The sequence below is a fragment of the Budorcas taxicolor genome, chromosome 6, assembly GCF_023091745.1.
Source record: "Budorcas taxicolor isolate Tak-1 chromosome 6, Takin1.1, whole genome shotgun sequence".
NCBI classification, from domain to species: Eukaryota; Metazoa; Chordata; class Mammalia; order Artiodactyla; family Bovidae; genus Budorcas; species Budorcas taxicolor.
The window spans coordinates 48,615,728-48,638,224 of record NC_068915.1 but is presented as its reverse complement, the minus strand read 5'-3'; positions in this window follow the sequence as shown (position 1 = coordinate 48,638,224).

Sequence of the window (22,497 nt, the reverse complement as noted above, 5' to 3'; positions counted from 1 at the left end):
AAAATCTAATCCTGAAAATCTGTCTAAACCACATTTTTCTGTTAACTTACATATGATCACCTTATCCTTTTCTACCACCCAACTTGTCATTCCTCCTCTTGCTGGTTCTTTGTTATCCTCTTGTTTTGCTACTCTCTTTAAATAATGATATTTTCTATAAAATATAATATCTGATGCTCTCTGGATATAATATCCTCTAAAATGCATCACTAAATTCTTTCTAAAATTTACATCTTGAATAATCTTGACTTTTCGATTAAGATACACAGCACCCCTGTTTGTGTAGCTGCTCTAGCAAAAGGATGGGAATGTGGACATCCTTGTCTCCTTGCTTTTCATGTCTGAGGTCTACTGAATCATACTTTTACATTTGTTTCATTTCACTTTCTTTTCTGTATTTATCTAGACCCTGTTCTATGCCTATATCTGGTCTTACTTGGATAAAATAACTTAACTGATTTCTCCAAATTTGTTCTTACCCTATTCCAACTTTCTCACTGATGCAGAGTACCTTTGCCTAAGATTTTATCTGTCACTTGTCTGCCTTAAAATTCTTTCTTGAACTCCAATGGCTTTTAGGAAAGAAATATAAAAACTTTCCAAACTTATCATCAAGACCTAAAAATATCAAATTCCTAAATTCTCTTCAATGCCACTAAATCAGAACACATTAGTCCTTCTATAAATGTACTCAGAATTTTCACTTTTCTGCCTTTGTTCGCATTATCCTTTTGCTTGACATACCCTCTTTTTTTCTCCTCTTTGAAAACATCTACATTTTTACTGAGAAAGAGCTGCAACAACACTCTCTCTTTGGAACATGTGCTCATTTCCACCAAATGCTGTGGGCTCTTCCTTTGTCTCTCATCTCTAACCTTCTGTAAGTATCATCATAGTACACCAAGGTTCATTATAATTTTTGGCTTTCTTCATATTCCTCATACAAGACTGTCATTTCCTAAAAGCAAAGATATTTATTCATTTCCAAATGCTATTCATTTAAAAAAGTGCTCAATTTAAAAGAAGGCCTGCCCTTGTTTATGGATCTAAAATTCATAACAATATGGTTCCCCAAAGAGATATTCCCACTTCTAAGATCATTCAATTAGGGCTTAGAATTCATACATAGTATTTATAAGATCAAACAACATGTTGTAGAATTTAAATTCAAATTTTTGTATTCTATATCAGTCTGGCAAATCTTTCATTTTTGTCATTCATTTTCTCTGAAAATTTTAATTTTTTGAGTAGTTTATTTCTTTTTATTTTCTTCTACTGTGTGCATGTTATTTACACTAATGGTGGTCCTTTAAATAAATTTCATTCAGAGATGATATAAAAAGTCCAAGTTATCTAAAAATCTAATGCTTTTCTTTGAATTGCAGAATTTAGTCACTTGTATATAAGAAAAGACTCTACACATGGACATCATCAGATGGTCAACACTGAAATCAGATTGATTATATTCTTTGCAGCCAAAGATGGAGAAGCTTTCTACAATCAGCAAAAACAAGACTGGGAGCTGACTGTGGCTCAGATCATAAACATCTTATTGTCAAATTCAGACTTAAATTGAAGAAAGTGGGGAAAACCATTAGACCATTCAGGTATGATCTATATCAAATCCCTTACAATTATACAGTGGAAGTGAGAAATAGAGTTAAGGAACTAGATCTGATAGACAGAGTGCCTGATGAACTATGGATGGAGGTTCATGACATTTTACAGGAGACAGGGAACAAAACTATCCCCAAGAAAAAGAAATGCAAAAAAGCAAAATGGCTGCCTGAGGAGGCTGTACAAATAGCTGTGAAAAAAAGAGAAGCAAAAAGCAAAGGAGAAAAGGAAAGATATAGCCTTTTGAATACAGAGTTCCAAAGAATAGCAAGGAGAGAAGAGAAAGCCTTCCTCAGTGATCAATACAAAGAAACAGAGGAAAACAAAAGAATGGGAAAGACTAGAGATCTCTTCAAGAAAATTAGAGATACCAAGGGAACATTTCATGTAAAGATAGGGAATAAAGGACAGAAATAGTATGGACCTAACAGAAGCAGAAGATATTAAGAGGTAGAAAAATACACAGAAGAAGTATACAAAAAAGATCTTGATGACCCAGATAATCATGATGGTGTGATCACTCACCTAGAGTAAGACATCCTGGAATGTGAAGTCAAATGGACCTTAAAAAAGCATCACTATGAACAAAGCTAGTGGCGGTGATGGAATTCCAGCTGAGCTATTTCAAACTCTGAAAGATGATGCTGTGAAAGTGCTGCACTCAATATGCCAGCAAATTTGGAAATCTCAGTAGTGGCCACAGGACTGGAAAAGGTCAGTTTTCATTCTAATCCCAAAGAAAGGCAACACCAAAGAAAGCTCAAACTACCACACAATCACACTCATCTCACACGCTAATAAAGTAATGCTCAAAATTCTCCAAGCAAGGCTTTAGCAATACATGAACTGTGAACTTCCAGATGTTCCAGCTGGTTTTAGAAAAGGCAGAGGAACCAGAGATCAAATTGCCAACATCCGCCGGATCATTGAAAAAGAAAGAGAGTTCCAGAAAAACATCTATTTCTCCTTTATTGACTATGCCAAAGCCTTTGACTGTGTGGATCACAATAAATTGCAGAAAATTCTGAAAGAGATGGGAATACCAGACCACCTAACCTTCCTGCAGGTCAGGAAGCAACAGTTAGAACTGAACATGGAACAACAGACTGGTTACAAAAAGGAAAAGGAGTACATCAAGGCTGTATATTGTCACCCTGTTTATTTAATTTATATGCGGAGTACATCATGAGAAACGCTGGGCTGGAGGAAGCACAAGCTGGAATCAAGATTGCCGGGAGGAATATCAATAACCTCAGATATGCAGATGACACCACCCTTATGGCAGAAAGTGAAGAGGAACTAAAAAGCCTCTTGATGAAAGTGAAAGAGGAGAGTGAGAAAGTTGGCTTAAAGCTCAACATTCAGAAAATGAAGATCATGGCATTTGTCCCATCACTTCATGGCAAATAGATGGGGAAACAGCTGAAACAGTGGCTGACTTTGTTTTTCTGGGCTCCAAAATCACTGCAGACGGTGACTGAAAACATGAAATTAAAAAAAGTTTACTTCTGGGAAGGAAAGTCATGACCAACCTAGACAGCATATTCAAAAGCAGAGACATTGCTTTGTCAACAAAAGTCCAACTAGTCAAAACTATGATTTTTCCAGCGGTCATGTATGGATGTGAGAGTTGGACTATAAAGAAAGCTGAGTGCTGAAGAACTGACGCTTTGGAACTGTGGTGTTGGAGAAGACTCTGAGAGTCCCTTGGACTACAAGGAGATCCAACCAGTCCATCCTAAAGGAGATCAGTCCTGGGTGTTCATTGGAAGGACTGATGTTGAAGCTGAAACTCCAGTACTTGGGCCACCTGATGTGAAGAGCTGACTCATTTGAAAAGACCCTGATGCTGGGAAAGATTGAGGGCAGGAGGAGAAGGGGATGACAGAGGATGAGATGGTTGGATGGCATCACCGAGTCAATGGACCTGAGTTTGGGTAAACTCCAGGAGTTGGTGATGGACAGGGAGGCCTGGCATGCTGCAGTTCATGTGGTCACAAAGAGTCTGACATGACTGAGAGACTGAACTGAATTGAACTGAACTGATATATTCTATTTAATATCAAGGAGGAGTTTGGTTACCAATCAAACTTTTTCTTGAAAATTTGAGGATAAAATTTCATGCAAATTATGAAGTCAGTCTTAGCTACCAAAATGTGAAATTTTCTAACTATACCTTATCATTTCACCAACAGAAAAAATCAATCTGATTCAGTCCCCCTACAAAGCTAGAAGAGAAATCTATCATTTCAAAGCACTTCCCATTCCTCAAAGAATAAGCTGACAATTTTATTTTCATTGTATGCAAGATTTATTGATCATGAAACCCAGTAGGAATAAATATAGAATTATTAATGGAAACATTTTTTTAACCATACAGATTTCATTTCAATGCTGTTTAATCCATTGTTAAAATCTATTTATGTAAACCTTGTCTATATAAACTATAGCAAGGGGAAATTTTGACAGCTTTGAATCATCATAATAAAGTAATAAATGATTCCTTTGTGTGGTTTTGAAATATATTCAAGATTTAAAACTTAGTAGCAAAATAAAACATCGAATGCATAATTGCTGCAATATTAAAATTAATGTACATCTTCCCATAGTGGCAATTTTTTAAAGAAAAACAACCACTTAAACACATTTCTTTGTAAATGTTACCTCATTTTATGTATATATATCAGTTCTTCATATACAATACTTTATTTTATTGTAAGCATTTGCATATAACTTGTTGCAGAAATCAGTTAATTTTTCTTAGAAATATCTTTTTTTCCTATGTAAACATAGATAAACTACATACCCCATTTTCCTAAATAGGAGAGAATAGATAACTGTGTCCTGTCACATGTTACAAGTGCAGATTTCCAGCACAATGATCTGCTCTTATGCCTCCTCTACTCTGAAGGATGGAGAAGGAAATAGCAACCCACTCCAGTATTCTTTCCTGGGAAACCCCATGGACAGAGGAGTCTTATGGGATACCCCCCATGGATTCACAGAAGTTGGACATGACTTAGCAACTCAGCTACCACTACCACCTCTCTGCAGAGATGCAGGGAAGGACTTTAAGCCCAAAGGAAAGGTTTCATCACATCAACTCTTAAATCTCTTAATCATAGACTACAAAACAACTGTTCTGGATGACTGTCCATATATCCCAAACCAGAAACAAGATAGTATTGTGCTTAGTCACTGACAGTATGCAATTTTTGTTGTATTATTTAACATAATTTTATTAACACAGAAGGAGGCTACTAAAGTGACCTGCAATTAAATAAAAATATGTACTAAACCACAAAGTTCAAGTCACCTACAATGATATGAATGTCAGACCATGTGTTCACTGAAGCTCTAGGGGCAAATGATAAAAAGCACAGTTTAGAATGTGTGTTGAGTAGTGTTTGTAAGGCATGTATCACACAGTATAATTAGACAGAGATGAGTTCACACAGCAACTTGCCAGCTGAAAAACATAAACGAAACTGAGTAGAGAATGACCAGAAATGCCTTGAGTGACTGGAAAAGCTGGCTGTTTAGACTTTAAGACCTAACAAATAAGGCTGAGAACGATTTTGAGTGAAGAAAAACTTAAGATTTTACTTTGGATCAAAGATCAAATTAAAGATGGGCCCATCCAAGCCTATTTTAGATAACGTCCAGATAGCTTCCAAATATATGAAATAACTTCAGAATATCTTCTTTAAGTTATGGAAGATCGGTGAGATAGGTACTAATAACCAAAGCAATATGCAAAGCAATAAATCAGTTTTAAAGGACTTGAAAGGAAGAAAAAAAATACTTTCTGACAACTGGTGCATTGAACTGATTAGAAACAATTAATCCCAGCAAATATCATTTTTTTTAGTTAATTGTGGTCTAAAGAACTACAAGGCTATGCCTATAAAATTTTGTTTACCTGAAAAGCAGTTGTAGTGGCCATGACTTTGCTCCAGCCATGAGTTATCTGTCAATGCAGTGTAGTACAATCAGAAAGTTTACAAAGCTTGCTTTTGAAGGATCCAAACAGAAGAGTACATACAGGCAGAGCCAGAGATCATGCAGAGTAGGGAACAGAGTGCCTAGCAGAGAGTAGCGTTGGTTTTTCATCAAGATGAGAAGGTTTTCACCTTCTATGCCATGCAGGATTCTTGCATTGCTGTGGATCAGTGTACTCCTGTGTGTTCCCTATTTTTCCTCCTTTTAAGTGAAGTGAAGTGAAGTCGCTCAGTCGTGTCCGACTCTTTGCGACCCGTGGACTGTAGACCACAAAGCTCCTCCGTCCGTGAGATTCTCCAGGCAAGAATACTGGAGTGGGTTGCCATTTCCTTCTCCAAGGGATCTTCCCAACCCAGGGATCAAACCCAGGTCTCCCACATTGCAGGGAGACGCTTTAACCTCTGTGCCACCAGGGAAGCCCCTTCCTCCTTTTAAAGGTGTCTGAATTCATTCCATGTTGAATGCATGGTTGGGGATTGGGTGGAGAGTTGAAAATAATTTGTCTTTTTAGTCTTTCTAATGTCACACCACAAAGAGCAATGTGTAATTTATCCCCATAAGACCTTAGACTTTGAAATGACTGCAAAGACTCAATGGAATCTTTTTTTTTTTTTTTTAATTTAGTTTTTCCTGTGCCAACTATTATATGTTGATCACATTGCAGACTTCCATGCTCCTTTTACTTTGTCTCTGTGCAGTAGAGACAAAACACTTGGAAACCATACTTCTCAAATCCATTGCTAGTGAGCTCTGGTCTAGATTCCAAGAGACACTTTCAAGAGTAAGATGTGTGGGAAGAGAGCAGGTGTGACTTTTGAGAAGCTTCTGATTTAGCACATAGAGACTACAGGTTCTATGATCAACTACAACTGTGAAAGAGGTTACTTCAAATCAGAAGCTTTCTGATTTTACTGAAGTCAGCTGCAATTATTTCTGACATTTGTTCTCCAGTTCTTTTTTTTTTTTAATTAGATATATATTTCCCTGTATTCAATAATTTCTTTTCTTGTAAATTCTGGAGAGGTTTCAATTTCCTGATCATCCCAGATTGATAATATCTCTTGGGTAAAGGATGTATACTGTATCTGTGTGAGACATGGGGAAGAGATATTTTATGTCACAAAAGGTGGGATGTGGCAGACTGCTCAACAAAGCATTCTCCTCTTTGTCCTAAGCACTAAGCTAACCTAACATTTCCCAGCCATTCTTGTAAATCATGTGACTATTTTCCAACTGATGTGATATACTGGCCGAAGATCCATGGGGAACTATAAAATCTCAGGGATATGGTAGAGCCAATAGGTGGAAGAAGCCTGAGTTTGGGTCACTGCATGAAAGACAGCCACTCCACCAGGAACCTCTGTGTTAAACTCTTCATGAGTAAAAATAAATATTTATTGTTTAACTCCACTTATTTTATTGCAGTTGTTACAAAAATAAATCCATCCTGATTAATACCCAAATATTTAATATTAATTTAGAATTAGTGTTGAAGTAGAAAACATGAGGCATAATGGCTGTCATTACCATAGAATGCACGCCTCCTTATTGTGCAAATCTCAATGGGTGGATGTTCGATGATTTAACAAAATCTTGCCATAAATTTGGTAGTAGGGGAGGAGGAGGAGAGAAGTAGCAGTGACTTGAAAACCCTCAGCTCTTTCTTGTACCAGTCAGGACTGAAATATGAACAGATTCAGAGAAGGACAATGCTATAAGATTCAGGTTTCTATGTCCCAGACCAATTTTACTTCCTGCTTTCTTTTAAAGATTGAACCTCTTTCCTCTTCAGTCTTCTTGCTCAAACACACGCCATCCCTACTGTTTCTGTCATAATCAAGAGGCAGCAGTGAAGTGGAACGAATGGGAGATTTGGACTCAGCAAATCTGCGGATCTGAGAGTGAATGCAGATCTACTCAGAAAAGGCAGAGGAACCAGAGATAGAATTGCAAACATCTGCTGGATCATCGAAAAAGCAAGAGAAATTCAGAAAAACATTTATTTCTGCTTTACTGACTATACCAAAGCTTTTGACTGTGTGGATCACAATCAACTGTGGAAAACTCTGAAAGAGATGGGAATACCACTCCACCTGACCTGCCTCTTGAGAAACCTGTATGCAGGTCAGGAGCAACAGTTAGAACTGGACATGGAACAACAGACTGACTCCAAACAGGAAAAGAAGTACGTCAAAGCTATATATTGTCACCTGGCTTATTTAACTAACACGTAGAGTACATCTTGAGAAAGGCTGGGCTCAGGGGAAGCACAAGCTGGAGTCAAGATTGCCGGGAGAAAAAACAGTAACCTCTGATATGAAGATGACACCACCTTATGGCAGAAAGTGAAGAAGAACTAAAGAGCCTCTTGATGAAAGTGAAAGAGGAGAGTGAAAAGTTGACTTAAAGCTCAACATTCAGAAAATGAAGATCATGGTATCCAGTCCCATCACTTCATGGTAAATAGATGGAGAAACAGTGGAAACAGTGAGGGACTTTATTTTTCTGGGCTCCAAAATCACTGCAAATGGTGATTGCAGCCATGAAATTAAAAGACACTTACTCCTTGGAAGAAAAGTCATGACCAACCTCAGTTCAGTTCAGTTCAGTTGCTCAGTCATGTCCAACTCTTTGCAACCCCATGAATCGCAGCATGCCAGGCCCCTCTGTCCATCACCAACTCCCAGAGTTCACTTAAACTCATGTCCATTGAGTCGGTGATGCCATCCAGCCATCTCATCCTCTGTCATCCCCTTTTCCTCCTGCCCCCAATCTCTCCCAGCATCAAAGTCTTTTCCAATGAATCAACTCTTCTCATGAGATGGCCAAAGTACTGGAGTTTCAGCTTTAGCATCATTCCTTCCAAAGAACACCCAGGGCGGATCTCCTTTAGAATGGACTGGTTGGATCTCCTTGCAGTCCAAGGGACTCTCAAGAGTCTTCTCCAACACCACAGTTCAAAAGCATCAGTGCTTCAGCACTCAGCTTTCTTCACATTCCAACTGTCACATCCATGCATGACCACTGAAAAAACCATAGCCTTGACAAGATGGACCTTTGTGGACAAAGTAATGTCTCTGCTTTTCAATATGCTATTTCGGTTGGTCATAAGTTTTCTTTCAAGGAGTAAGCGTCTTTTAATTTCATGGCTGCAGTCACCATCTGCAGTGATTTTGGAGCACCCCCCCCCCCACAAAAAAAAATAAAGTCTGACACTGTTTCCACTGTTTCCCCATCTATTTCCCATAAACTGATGGGACCAGATGCCATGATCTTAGTTTTCTGAATGTTGAGCTTTAAGCCAACTTTTTCACTCTCTTCTTTCACTTTCATCTAGCAGCTTTTTAGTCCCTCTTCACTTTCTGACATTAGGGTGGTGTCATCTGCCTATCTAAACAGCATATTCAAAAGCAGAGACATTACTTTGCCAACAAAGGTCCATCTAGTCATGGCTATGGTTTTTCCAGTAGTCATGTATGGATGTAAAAGTTGGACTTTGAAGAAAGCTGAGCACTGAAGAATTGATGCTTTTGAACTGTGGTGTTGGAGAAGACTCTTGAGAGTTCCTTGGACTGCAGGGAGAGCCAACCTGTCAGTTCTAAAGATCAGTTCTGAATATTCATTGGAAGGACTGATGTTGAAGCTGAAACTCCAGTACTTTGGCCACCTGATGTGAAGAGCTGACTCATTTGAAAAAACCCTGATACTGGGAAAGATTGAGGGCAGGGGGAGAAGGGGACAACAGAGGATGAGATGTTTGGATGGCATCACCAACTCAATGGACATAAGTTTGGGTAGGCTCTGGGAATTAGTGTTGGACAGGGAGGCCTGGCGTGATGCAGCTCATGGGGTCGCAAAGAGTCGGACTCCACTGAGTGACTGAACTGAACTGAACTGAACCCTGTGTCTTACCACCATCAGCCAATCCTTAATTAGTAAGTATTTCCAGTTTTCATTTACTGTTATGTGCTATAGGGCTGATAGTTACATTTAGAGTGTTTTTAAAAGATTTAAATCTAAATGAGTTAACATCTGTCTAAAATAATAATATCATATAAGTAACTTGGGTAATAGTATTTTGTTCTGTTTTCATTTATAACCTGCATCTATCACTCTTTCTTTAATTATGATGCAGGTTAGCAAGTGGACATAGATCATGCTACTTTTAATTATCAGCTTATCAATAGCAGTATGCTACACTGGATAAATAACCTCAGATATGCTAATGTTAATGATAGATTCTTCAAATATAAAACAAGAATAATAATTCTTATCTTGTGGAATAATTGTGAAAATTAAAGCTAAATAGATAATAAAATATCAATTTATAATTTTATTGTTTAAAACTTTTGAAATAAGTGATATATTATTGTATTTGTAATGCCTAGAGCAGTGCTAGACTGTAAAATAAACAATATATACTTGAACTGATGTAAACTGACTGATTCTAAACAAACTTGCTTTGCTAAGACTTTGGCTTATTTTTCTATTCCTGTGTTCATGTATTTTGACATTTATCTTCCTTCAAGTCATACTTTTCAAGCTATGAACACAATTTTGTTAATTTCTCAACCTTGCGTTGTTTCAGAATGTATTGTACAAATGACAGTTCCATAAAAGATGATCTGTGAAAAAAACTAAGTCTAGGCTAAATTAAGTTTAGTGTACACTACCTGGGCTATTTTACCCTTGGAGATTGATGATGTTCAGGAAGACTATGAAGGGCTCTGTAAATTATAGCAACTAAGAATGTATTTTTCTTAACTCAAAGTTTCTCAAACATGTCAGACAAATAAAATATTCCCGCCTTCATTATCATCACTTGTTCTCACACTTCCCATCACAATCATAAAGTGCTTATTAACCAGTTTCCAGAGCTAATATAATATGAAGATGCAGCCCTGGACTAAGCCCAGGAGAATGTCCTACCTGAGGGATTGTTTTTTTAAGTAATGTCACAATTTTTAAAATGACCTTCAGGTCTACCTATGTTGTATTCACTAGCCATGATCCCTTGTGTATCATTACCTGGCAATAGAGAGTAACACTGTTGCTCTTGTCTTTTCATACCAGTATAATAAGGTACACTTTGAGTAAATATGTCTTTACTAGTATTTCAAGTATCTAACCACTTGAAGAATACTTTCTTACAATTTATTGAGCATGCATGTATTTATAAAACAGCAACATATAAAGTGAATTTCGCTGTCATGTCCAACTCTTTGCAATCCCATGGACTAAATAGTCCATGCAATTCTCCAGGCCAGAATACTGCAGTGGGTAGTCTTTCCCTTCTACAGGGGATCTTCCCAACCCATGGATCGAATTCAGGTCTCCCGCATTGCAGGTGGATTCTTTACCAACTGAACCACAAAGGAAGCCTGCTGCATATAAACATTTGATCAATTATCACTTTTAGTTAGTATTATAGAATGTTGCACAGAAGCTTCTTCTATTTTCCTAATCTTCTGTAAATCTATAACAACTTAAAAATTACCCAAAAACTTACATCAGTTCAGTTCAGCTCAGTTGCTCAGTCGTGTCCAACTCTTTGCGACCCCATGAATTGCAGCACGCCAGGCCTCCCTGTCCATCACCAACTCCCGGAGTTCACTCAGACTCATGTCCATCGAGTCAGTGATGTCATCCAGCCATCTCATCCTTTGTCATCCCCTTCTCCTCCTGCCCCCAATCCCTCCCAGCATCAGAGTCTTTTCCAGTTAGTCAACTCTTCGCATGAGGTGGCCAAAGTACTGGAGTTTCAGCTTTAGCATCACTTCTTCCAAAGAAATCCCATCTCCTTCAGAATGGACTGGTTGGATCTCCTTGCAGTCCAAGGGACTCTCAAGAGTCTTCTCCAACACCACAGTTCAAAAGCATCAATTCTTCGTCACTCAGCTTTCTTCACAGTCCAACTTTCACATCCATACATGACCACTAGAAAAACCATAGCCTTAACTAGGCGGACCTTCGTCAACAAAGTAATGTCTCTGCTTTTGAATATGCTATCTAGGTTGGTCATAACTTTTCTTCCAAGGAGTAAGCGTCTTTTAATTTCATGGCTGCAGTCACCATCTGCAGTGGTTTTGGAGCCCCCCAAAATTAAAGTCTGACACTGTTTCCACTGTTTCCCCATCTATTTCCCATGAAGTGATGGGACTGGATGCCACGATCTTCATTTTCTGAATGTTGAGCTTTAGGCCACTTTCACTCTCCACTTTCACTTTCATTAAGAGGCTTTTTAGCTCCTCTTCACTTTCTGCCATAAGGGTGGTGTCATCTGCATATCTGAGGTTATTGATAGTCCTCCCGGCAATCTTGATTCCAGTTTGTGTTTCTTCCAGTCCAGTGTTTCTCATGATGTACTCTGCATAGAAGTTAAAAAAGCAGGGTGACAATATACAGCCTTGATGTACTCCTTTTCCTATTTGGAAACAGTCTGTTGATCCTGACATTTAAATAGCAAAAATCACTATGTAATACATATTAAGCAGAAATAAAGGTAGTGTGAGCATTCCAGGCCAAGAGATGTTAATATTAATATATTCATTAAACATGTTTGAAGTGAAGTGAAGTTGCTCAATCGTGTCTGACTCTTTGTAACCCTATGGACACCAGGCTCCTCCATCCATGGGATTTTCTAGGCAAGAGTACTGGAGTGGGTTGCCATTTTCTTCTCCAAGGAATCTTCCTGACCCAGGGATTGAACCCAGTCTCCCACATTGTAGACAGATAGTTTACTGTCTGAGCCACCAGGGAACTCAAAAATGTGTTTTTATCCATGTGCAAATACAGACATTTGCACAGTGTTTGTGATTCAAATTTCTTTTGTCCATTGTTCACTGATGAAACAAATATACAAAAGGATGGCTGCATACCAGGCATCATGCCAACAATTGGGACTATGATCATAAATAAGGACCTTTCCTATGATTAATCTTATAAATTGAGCTTTTACTTGCTAAATATTAGTGAAGAATACACCCAAGCAATGAGGTAATGTGTGTGATAATGATCTCAGAGAGGATGCAGTCTGATACAAATAGGAAGCACAAAGGATAAGGGAGAGGTCAGAGCCAAAATGATGTCAAAGCTGAGATACTATGCTGAGATCTTAATATATGGGAGCATGTGTGCAAGAGGTGATAAAGCTTAAATGCTGTATTTGAATAGCAGGAGGCATGTGTGTGTTCAGTTGTATCCAACTCTTTGTGACTCTATGGACTGTAGGCTAACAGGCTCCATCGTCCAGGGGATTATCTCAGCAAGAATACTGGAATTGGTTGACATTTTCTATTCCAGGAGATTTTCCTGACCCAGGGATCAAACCCACATCTCCTGGTCTCCTGCCCTGGCAAGTGGATTCATTTACCACTGTGCCACCTGGGAAGTATTTGAAGCAGTAGAAACAGCAATTCTGGTGGTGAAAAAATAAAAATATTCTGGAATTGCAAGCTCATGTAATTAAACTTTTTAAGAAGTCTGATTTAAAGATAGAGAAAGTGCAAATTACTAGACAGGCAAACAGAGCAAAAAAATGCAATCTAATTTGGACTCCTTGACACAGAAGACGGGGAGTAATTTAAGAGTTCAAAAGTATCAGTTCTTCAGCACTCAGCCTTCTTTATAGTCCAACTCTCATATCTGTACATGACTACTGGAAAATCTTATAGTATAGCATGTTGGTGAACCTGACCCATGTACACTTAGAGTTCTGTATCATATTTTATTTGTATGAATATTTCATTTTTTGTTTATCCTTTCTCACACTGGTAGAAAACTGGATTATTTCCATACTTTTTCCAAGAATATTCTTGTCCATATATCCTTCTTCATATGTTTAAATTGGAATATAATTTCTGTGTCCCATTTTATATGAGGTTTAACTTTATGGGATGCTGTCTGTTTTTCAAAATATTTGCAACACTTCTGCTTCAATATACAAGAGATCTTATGACTGACATTCTCTCCGATATCTATTATCATCATAATTTTTATTTTCCCCAATTGATTGTAGAGAATATAGTCTTAGTTTTTATATCCCAGGTCATTAATAATACTGAACAATTTTTCATATTTCTTGACCACAAATATTAATCAACAAATAATAAAACACTATCAACCAAACCCTTGTGCTCAAGATGTTTCTTTTTATGTGGATGATACAAAAAAAAAAAAAACAAACAAACAAAAAAACAGATAGGAGGCTTCATGCATGATGCAGAAGGCAAAGAGAGGTTGATGTGGTGCTTTGCTTTAGATTTTGGGTTTTGGAGCTTTAAGCTTTTTAAAGCTTTCAAGCTTTAAAATTTTAAGCTTTCCTAAAACCATGATGCTTAAACAGAAAATTGAATGATGAGAAAGGCTACTCTCCAGGCAAGAATACTAGACTGGATTGCCATTTCCTTCTCCATAGGATCTTACTGACCCAGGGATCAAATCTGGGCCTCCTTCATTGCAGGCGAGTTCTTTACCATCTGAGCTATAAGGGAACCCCATAATATATAGGGGAAGGCTAATTCAGGCTCATGTAATAAAAAATATAAAAGTCCTGAGAAGGAGATAAGTTAGATGTGTTTTAGGAAGAGCAGAAAAACTAGTACAGCTTGATTGCAAGGAAGAAATTATGTTTGAGTCAGGCAGCATCAAACCAAAAGTTGTTAGGAACTGGTTAGGAGCCCTATACCAACAGAAGTTAGAGGAAACTTTCATCCAGAGCAGAGAAGGAAGCAAAGCCAGGGAGTTATATGATTGGCTATAACTTAAGCAGTTGCTTTATTTGAGAAAGCCTGCTGCTGCTGCAGCTAAGTCACTTCAGTCTAGTTGCCTTTAAAAGAAAAAGAAGGATGAAACAATAGAAGATGAGTTCAAAAAGGATACCTGCAGTATTCATCCAACAGATGTTTATTTAGTGCTTATCATCTGTGTCATTGGAAAAGACTCTGATGCTGGGAGGGATTGGGGGCAGGAGGAGAAGGGGACAACAGAGGATGAGATGGCTGGATGGCATCACCGACTTGATGGACGTGAGTCTGAGTGAACTCCGGGAGTTGGTGATGGACCAGGAGGCCTGGCGTGCTGCGATTCATGGGGTCGCAAAGAGTCAGACACGACTGAGTGACTGATCTGAACTGAACTGAACTGACTGATCTATCAGTCATTGTTTACACAGTAAAAAGCCAGACCCATATCCTACTCTCAAAAAAATGTTAAAGAACAAGTAAAAATGCAAAGAATAACTTCTTTTTCTTGTGGGTTTTGTTATCATTTTCTCTGTGCCTCACTTTGCAACAAATTATATAGTTCTTGCTATAACTATCTTTCTTCATAGGCTTATGTGATCTCTATTAATGTTAATGAAATAAAACATATATTATTATTCCCATAAAAGAGAAAACAGGAATAAACTGATTAGTAAACTTAATTATGCCACATAATTATTAATGCAAAGGAAATGAGAATGAAATTCAAGTCTGCTCCAAGGCTAATAGAAGTTGAGAGATTTTCTTCAGTAAAAATATTATCACCAAGGACAAATTTGCAGTGATCAACTTTGTAGGCTATGAATTTTCCAGGAAGCAAAATGTTTACACTGAACATGGCATTTGATGTACAGGCAGAAAGGAGGACCAGACTGGTTTTTAAGTTTATTTTTTCCTTTAGGCACTTTACTCCTACTTTCACTTATTCTTAGTTGAGATCTTGGAGATGGACAACAGATGACTTGAAGCAGAATTTTTCTTTCTTTTGTAAAGATCTGAAGAGTTATTCTACTTTTGCCAAATAAGCTTTCTGTTTTGTTTTATTTAATGGCCATGAATATGGGGGGTGGGAGTGTAAGCATAATAACTTACTCAGAAAGGAACTCATTAAATTTTTTGAGGCTATAATGCATATATTTATACTTAAAACAATGGAAATTCCATGCAGCTTTTATTACCTGGGATGATAGAGCCACAGGGGAAGGCAGAGTGCTAACTCACTGCATTCTTGTGATAAATGTGAGAAAACAAATTTGTATATCAAATCTTGTAGTTGAAAATAAAATACAATTGCAGCTTTCTGCATAAGGAAAATTCTACTTAGAATGGCTAAAATTTTTTCTTAATTTTTCAGTATTTTAGTTATGCCTTCTAATGGTTTTTTGGGACACCATTTATCATTTAGAACAGTTCACCCTTAGAAATAATACAAAATTGGGTTATATGCAGTTTGAATGTAGAATGTAATTTATATGTGGAGATTTTTTATTTTTTCCAGTAATCTGTATGATCTTAATTCCTTAAATTTTGTTCATAATGTCAAAAGAAATGTCTGTAAAATCACTATGATAAACTTGAATCATGGAAACTTTGTGCTCTGTGATAAATTCTAGGTCAATTCCTACTCCTAGTATACCTAAAAAGTGGTCAGATTGAAAAAGGAGAAACCCTTTATCCTCATATAATCTTAATTTTTAACATTAGTATCTGTTGGTCTACTATACTTATAAAACATAGACACACTGATTGGTGTGATCATATTTACTGAATATATGTTAGATACTTGTCACAATACATGATTTCCTTTAATGCTGACAGCATTGCAATTTTAGTTTTATTGCATTATATATTTGGTAGCAGAACCCAGAAGAAACCTGGTCCATTTGACTGGATGGTTTTCCCATATTATCGTGGTACATAATAAATATGGTGATTCTGATGATCATCAGCGTAAGGAAGAAAATAGAAGGGAAAGAAGCAAGAGAAATGGGTTGGATCCCTGAGTCAGGAAGATACCCTGGAGGAGAGCATGGTAACCCACTCCAGTATTCTTGACTGGAGAATCTCATGGACAGAGAAGCCTGGAGGGCTACAGTCCAAAGGGTCACACAAGGTCAGATATGACAGAAGTGACTGAGCATGCATGCCCAGACAGGACCATATAGGAGAAAAATAGGATTTTGCTTGTAGCTGTTCTCATGTTCTAAACATGCATTCATGAAATCTGTTGCTAACGGTGAGTCATTACTGCAAAGGAAATAAGTTTAATCACATAGTTAACTTTATATAAATCTTATGTGTACAATACTAAAAAATAATATTTTGTAAGCAAAATACGAACTTAAATGCCTATTTCTGCACATAATTCTGTGTAGTGCCATTAGCCTCACTAGTCAATCAAATACATTATTTGAATACTATCCAGTAATGTTTACTGGAATTTTATAGTGTTTAAAAATTTGCTCTAGGCAATACTTCTTTGTAAATGTTTTTAACAGAAGAAATGCAAAGTGAAGAAGCTGTGAATGTTCTTGCGGAATCCTCCTTGACACACGAAATAAAAAAATATTGATCAAAGTTCTGAATTAACAAAAACAGTATTAATTTCAAAGGTAGAACCAAACTCAGTATAAGCAGACAAATATTTTTATCATAAAAATAGAAAAGAGCTTATATGAAGCAACATGCAGCTAATGATGAGCATGAAGATACTTTAATATACACACTTAAAAATTCAGTCAACAGAAGATGGAAAAAAAAAGTCCATCTCTGAAATATTTGCTTTAAACAAATACCAAATAATTAGAAAGATCAATTAATATTTTGCATGCTTAAGATTGTTTTGAAGAATAATAAATGATAATTTTAAGTATTTAATGTTATAGCTTCACCTTTTGATTTTTAAGTGATTTTAATTTGATATTCCAAAAACTTTGCTATTTTTATGTGCTAATATTCCCTCTTCTGGAGCTTCCCTCATAGCTCAGTTGGTAAAGAATCTGCCTCCAATGTAAGAGACCCAGGTTCAATTCCTGGGTCAGGAAGATCCTCTTAGAGAAGGAAATGGCAACCCACTCCAGTATACTTGCCTGGAAAATCCCATGGACAGAAGAACCTGGTTGGCTAGTCTATGAAGTTGCAAAAGTCGAACAGGACTTAGTGACTAAACCACCACCATTCCCTTTTCTAATGTTTCTACTAACAAATATCTATAGCATATATAGGGGCTTCCCTGGTGACTCAGACAGCAAAGAACCTGTCTGCAGTGCATGAGACCTGGGTTCAATCCCTGAGTTGGGAAGACCCCCTGGAGGAGGGAATGGCTATACACTCCAGTATTCTTGCCTGAAGTGAAGTAAGGTGAAGTGGCTCGACCCAATGGACTGTAGCCTACCAGGGTCCTCCGTCCATGGAATTTTGCAGGTGAGAATACTGGAGTGGGTTGCCATTTCCTTCTCCATGGGATCTTCCCAACCCTGAGATCAACTCCGGGTCTCCCACATTGCAGGCAGATGCTTTACCGTCTGAGCCAAGACAGAGGAGCCTGGCAGGCTATAGTCCATGGGATCACAGAGTTGGACACAACTGAGAAACTAACACCACCACCTATAGCATATATGGATAATTTTCATTTTATTGAAATAGATATCCTTATCACAAAATATATCCCATAATCATAATGATAAGGTATCCATAGATCTAATTAAAAAAATAAGACAATAAGCCCTAAATGGAGTTGCTTATGCTTAGCTCTATGTCACTAAACTGGGACTTAACCTAATTTTTATGCCATGGTCCTGATAGACCTCTGTCATTATCTAAAGGAAAATAACTTTGCAACAATAAAATTTTTGTTCCCCTAATGTGACACTGTTTTCATTCCCTTCTGACTATAAATGTCTTTCGTTCTGTTTCCTAAAGGAACTTTCTATCTGCTAGAATGGATGACTGATTCAAATCAATTTTTGGTCTAATAAACTCTTAAAATTTTAATAAGCCTCAGCTTATCTCTTAAATAGGAGTGTACACACACACACATACACACACACACACACACATATATATATAAATAGTCTCAAATTTTAATACAATCCTATCACCCTCTACCATAGACTGACTTGTCACTTATTGTGATCATTCATTATTATTTAAAACATGTAAATAAAATGATGAGAAAGCCCAGAAAATCAATGATTTAGGATTCCTGAGAATTCCCAGATTTCCCAATTTACTATTGCAAAATCCCAAAGATTAATAACTGTCAAAAATTTGGAAAATTTTTAAAATGTAAAGTCATAAGTTGATGCCATTTTATTTCACATTCTACGTGCATTATAACTTTGAGCAAAGCTATAAAATAAGCATCTCTGTTATCCTTATTATACTTATGAGAAAACGTAAAGAAGTTAGAAAGTGGAAGTGTTAGTCACTCAGTCATGTCTGACTCTTCACGATACCATGGACTGTAGCCTGCCAGGCTCCTCTGTCCCTGAAATTCTCCAAGAATACTGGAGTGGGTAATAATTTTTTTTTTCTCCAGGGATCAAACCCAGGTCTCCCACATTGCAGACAGATCCCTTACCTTGTGAGGCACCAGGGAAGTCCTTAAAAGAGGTAAGTCCCTTGCTTAGAACTAGTCCCCTGGTAAGGTCAGAATTTGAGCCAGATGCGCCTGACTCAACACCTTTACAAGTAACTGTTGGCATAAAGTGACATTAAACATGTAACTTCATGGTCTAAGGCTGAATTCTGCTAACTGGACAAGTTATTTGTCTTTCTAGGGAATGCTTTCTAGCACTTGAATATCTTCTTATTCTTTAATTGAGCTACCCACTTTCTTTAATTTCCTTATCCAAACAATGGTTCCTCCATCAACCCTGACCTGCATCAGATATATTGGAAAACATCTAGATTTTGATCTCCACCTCAATTTTCAGTAATTCCTTCAGTTCAGTTCAGTTCAGTCGCTCAGTCGTGTCCGACTCTTTGCCACCCCATGAGTCGCAGCACGCCAGGCTTCCCTGTCCATCACCATCTCCCGGAGTTCACTCAGACTCATGTCCATCGAGTCCATGATGCCATCCAGCCATCTCATCCTCTGTCGTCCCCTTCTCCTCCTGCCCCCAATCTCTCCCAGCATCAGAGTCTTTTCCAATGAGTCAACTCTTCTCATGAGGTGTCCGAAGTACTGGAGCTTCAGCTTTAGCATCATTCCTTCCAAACAAATCCCAGGGCTGATCTCCTTCAGAATGGACTGGTTGGATCTCCTTGCAGTCCAAGGGACTCTCAGGAGTCTTCTCCAACACCACAGCTGAAACGCATCAATTCTTCGGTGCTCAGCCTTCTTCACAGTGCAACTCTCACATCCATCCATGACCACTGGAAAAACCATAGCCTTGACTAGATGGACTTTAGTCAGCAAAGTAATGTCTCTGATTTTGAATATACTATCTAGGTTGGTCATAACTTTTCTTCCAAGGAGTAAGCATCTTTTAATTTCATGGCTGCAGTCACCATCTTCACTGATTTTGGAGCCCAAAAAAGTAAAGTCTGACACTGTTTCTACTGTTTCCCCATCTATTTCCCATGAACTGATGAGAGCAGATGCCATGACCTTCGTTTTCTGAATGTTGAGCTTTAAGCCAACTTTTCACTCTCCTCTTTCACTTTCATCAAGAGGCTTTTTAGCTCCTCTTCACTTTCTGCCATAAGGGTGATGTCATCTGCATATCTGAGGTGATTGATATTTCTCCCAGCAATCTTGATTCCAGCCTGTGTTTCTTCTGTCCACCGTTTCTCATGATGTACTCTGCATAGAAGTTAAAAAAGCAGAGTGACAAGATACAGCCTTGACATACTCCTTTTCCTATTTGGAACCAGTCTGTTGTTCCATGTCCAGTTCTAACTGTTGCTTCCTGACCTGCATACAGGTTTCTCAAGAGGCAGGTTAGGTGGTCTGGTATTCCCATCTCTTTCAGAATTTTCCAGAGTTTATTGTGATCCACACAGTCAAAGGCTTTGGCATAGTCAATAAAGCAGAAATAGATTTTTTTCTGGAACTCTCTTGCTTTTTCCATGATCCAGCGGATGTTGGCAATTTGATCTCCAGTTCCTCTGCCTTTTCTAAAACCAGCTTGAACATCAGGGAGTTCACGGTTCACGTATTGTTGAAGTCTGGCTTGGAGAATTTTGAGCATTCCTTTACTTGTTTTAAGAATTTGGCAACTCAAATAAGATCTTTCTTTATTCTGCATTGCAAAGATACTGTCAGATTTTCTTACCATAGACACAACAGCCAACTCTTAATCTCCAATCCATGCTCTCTGAGCTCCAAAATGATTTTGAGATAGTACGTGTATGATTTATTATATCAGCCTTTCTTAAAGTGTAAATATCCTTGTGTTTCTGTGATAGATTGTGTTATTACTACTACCAGATATTGACAGTTCCCTTGTCATGACACTCTTTTCTTTTGAAATCACTAATGGTCACATGACTTGCCAATTAAATATGAACAGAAGGGACATGTGTTATTTATGGCTGAAAGGGTTAAGATCGGTGCCACCATGAACACCAGAATTGAGCCAGAGAAATGTTTCTTGGTAGTCTGAGTCCAAGTGAAGACAACATGGCCCTGTGTGGTGAACTGAATATGTTTTGTGGGGAAAATATTTTGTGGTCTTAATATGAAAACTAGAGTACCTTTTTGTGACAGTATAACCTAATCTGTCATGTTTGCTATAATTGTTTGTTTCAGTTGTTAAGTCATGTCTAACTCTTTGAGACTCATGGACTGTAGCTCACCAGACTCCTCTGTCCATGGGATTTCCCAGGCAAGTATACTGGATTGAATTGCCATTTCCTCCTCCAGAGGATTTTTCTGACTCAGGGATTGAATCCATGTCTCTTACCCTGCAGGTGGATACTTCACCAAAAAGCCAGTAGAGAAACCTGCAACTGTACACATCATTTATAAAATCAATAATACTCCTACAGTGTGGCATGCCAGATCTTTTATCAGATGACTCCTGTTAATACTTCTAATTTTATATCTAACTTTCTTTCCCCATGTCCCTGCACTCTCAATGACATTTCAAACCCTTATGTTTTTTACACTTCCATGATTTGCTCATATTTTAACATATCGTTGTACTACTCATATTTCACAATATATTTTCCTCTGTGAAATCTTTCCCAAAGTATTTAATCGAGACCATCACCAGTCCTGTGATCCCAATGTGACCCGCATATGCCCCAAATACTTTATTAAAATTATACTATTGTAATATGATTGGTGTAGTTAGAGCCTTAACTAGAGAGAGTGCAGCTTGTTGAGGACAGAGATTCTTTAATTCACTTTTGCATTGCCACTGCCCAGCATGGTGTTATATACTGTGCAGCTATTCAATAAAAATTATTGAACATGTAAATGATCTGTAAACAAAATTTGAGATTAAATATTAATTCTAGTAAGCAACATTCAAATATATAATAATGAGGTAGTAGGCGTGGGTTTTGTGCTTTTCTGGTGGCTCAACAGTAGAGAATCTGCCTTCCCATGCAGGAGATGCAGTTTTGATCCCTGGGTTGGGAAGACCACCTGGAGAAGGAAATGGCAATCCATTCCATTATTCTTGCTGAAGAATTCCATACACAGAGGAGGTTGGCAGGCCTCAGTCCATGGGGTCACAAAAGATCAAGCATGACTTAGCAACTAACCAACAAAAATAAGGCATTTTTACTACAGAAAACACTATGATATTTTTAATCACCAAACCCACTTTAAAGACAACAACATAAGCCAACAACTTCCCTTTAAAGAACTTCACAGCATATTAAATGAGCTGACATGCCATAATTTCATCTTTATCCAGCAAAGGCCTTTCGTTGACAAATGCAAAAATCTTTTCCATAGTTAGGAATTTTATCACTGAACAGGAGGAGTTTTTAGAACTATTTGTCTTTACTGTACTGTCACAGAATTTGTAGCTCCTTGACAGCCCTATAGTTAATGAACTGGAATCCCTTTTTCTGTGTTCTAGAATTCTTTCTTTCCTACCCTTCTAGCATATATTTTTTTTACTAGTGTTACAGTACAAATCTATACAGTAGTCTG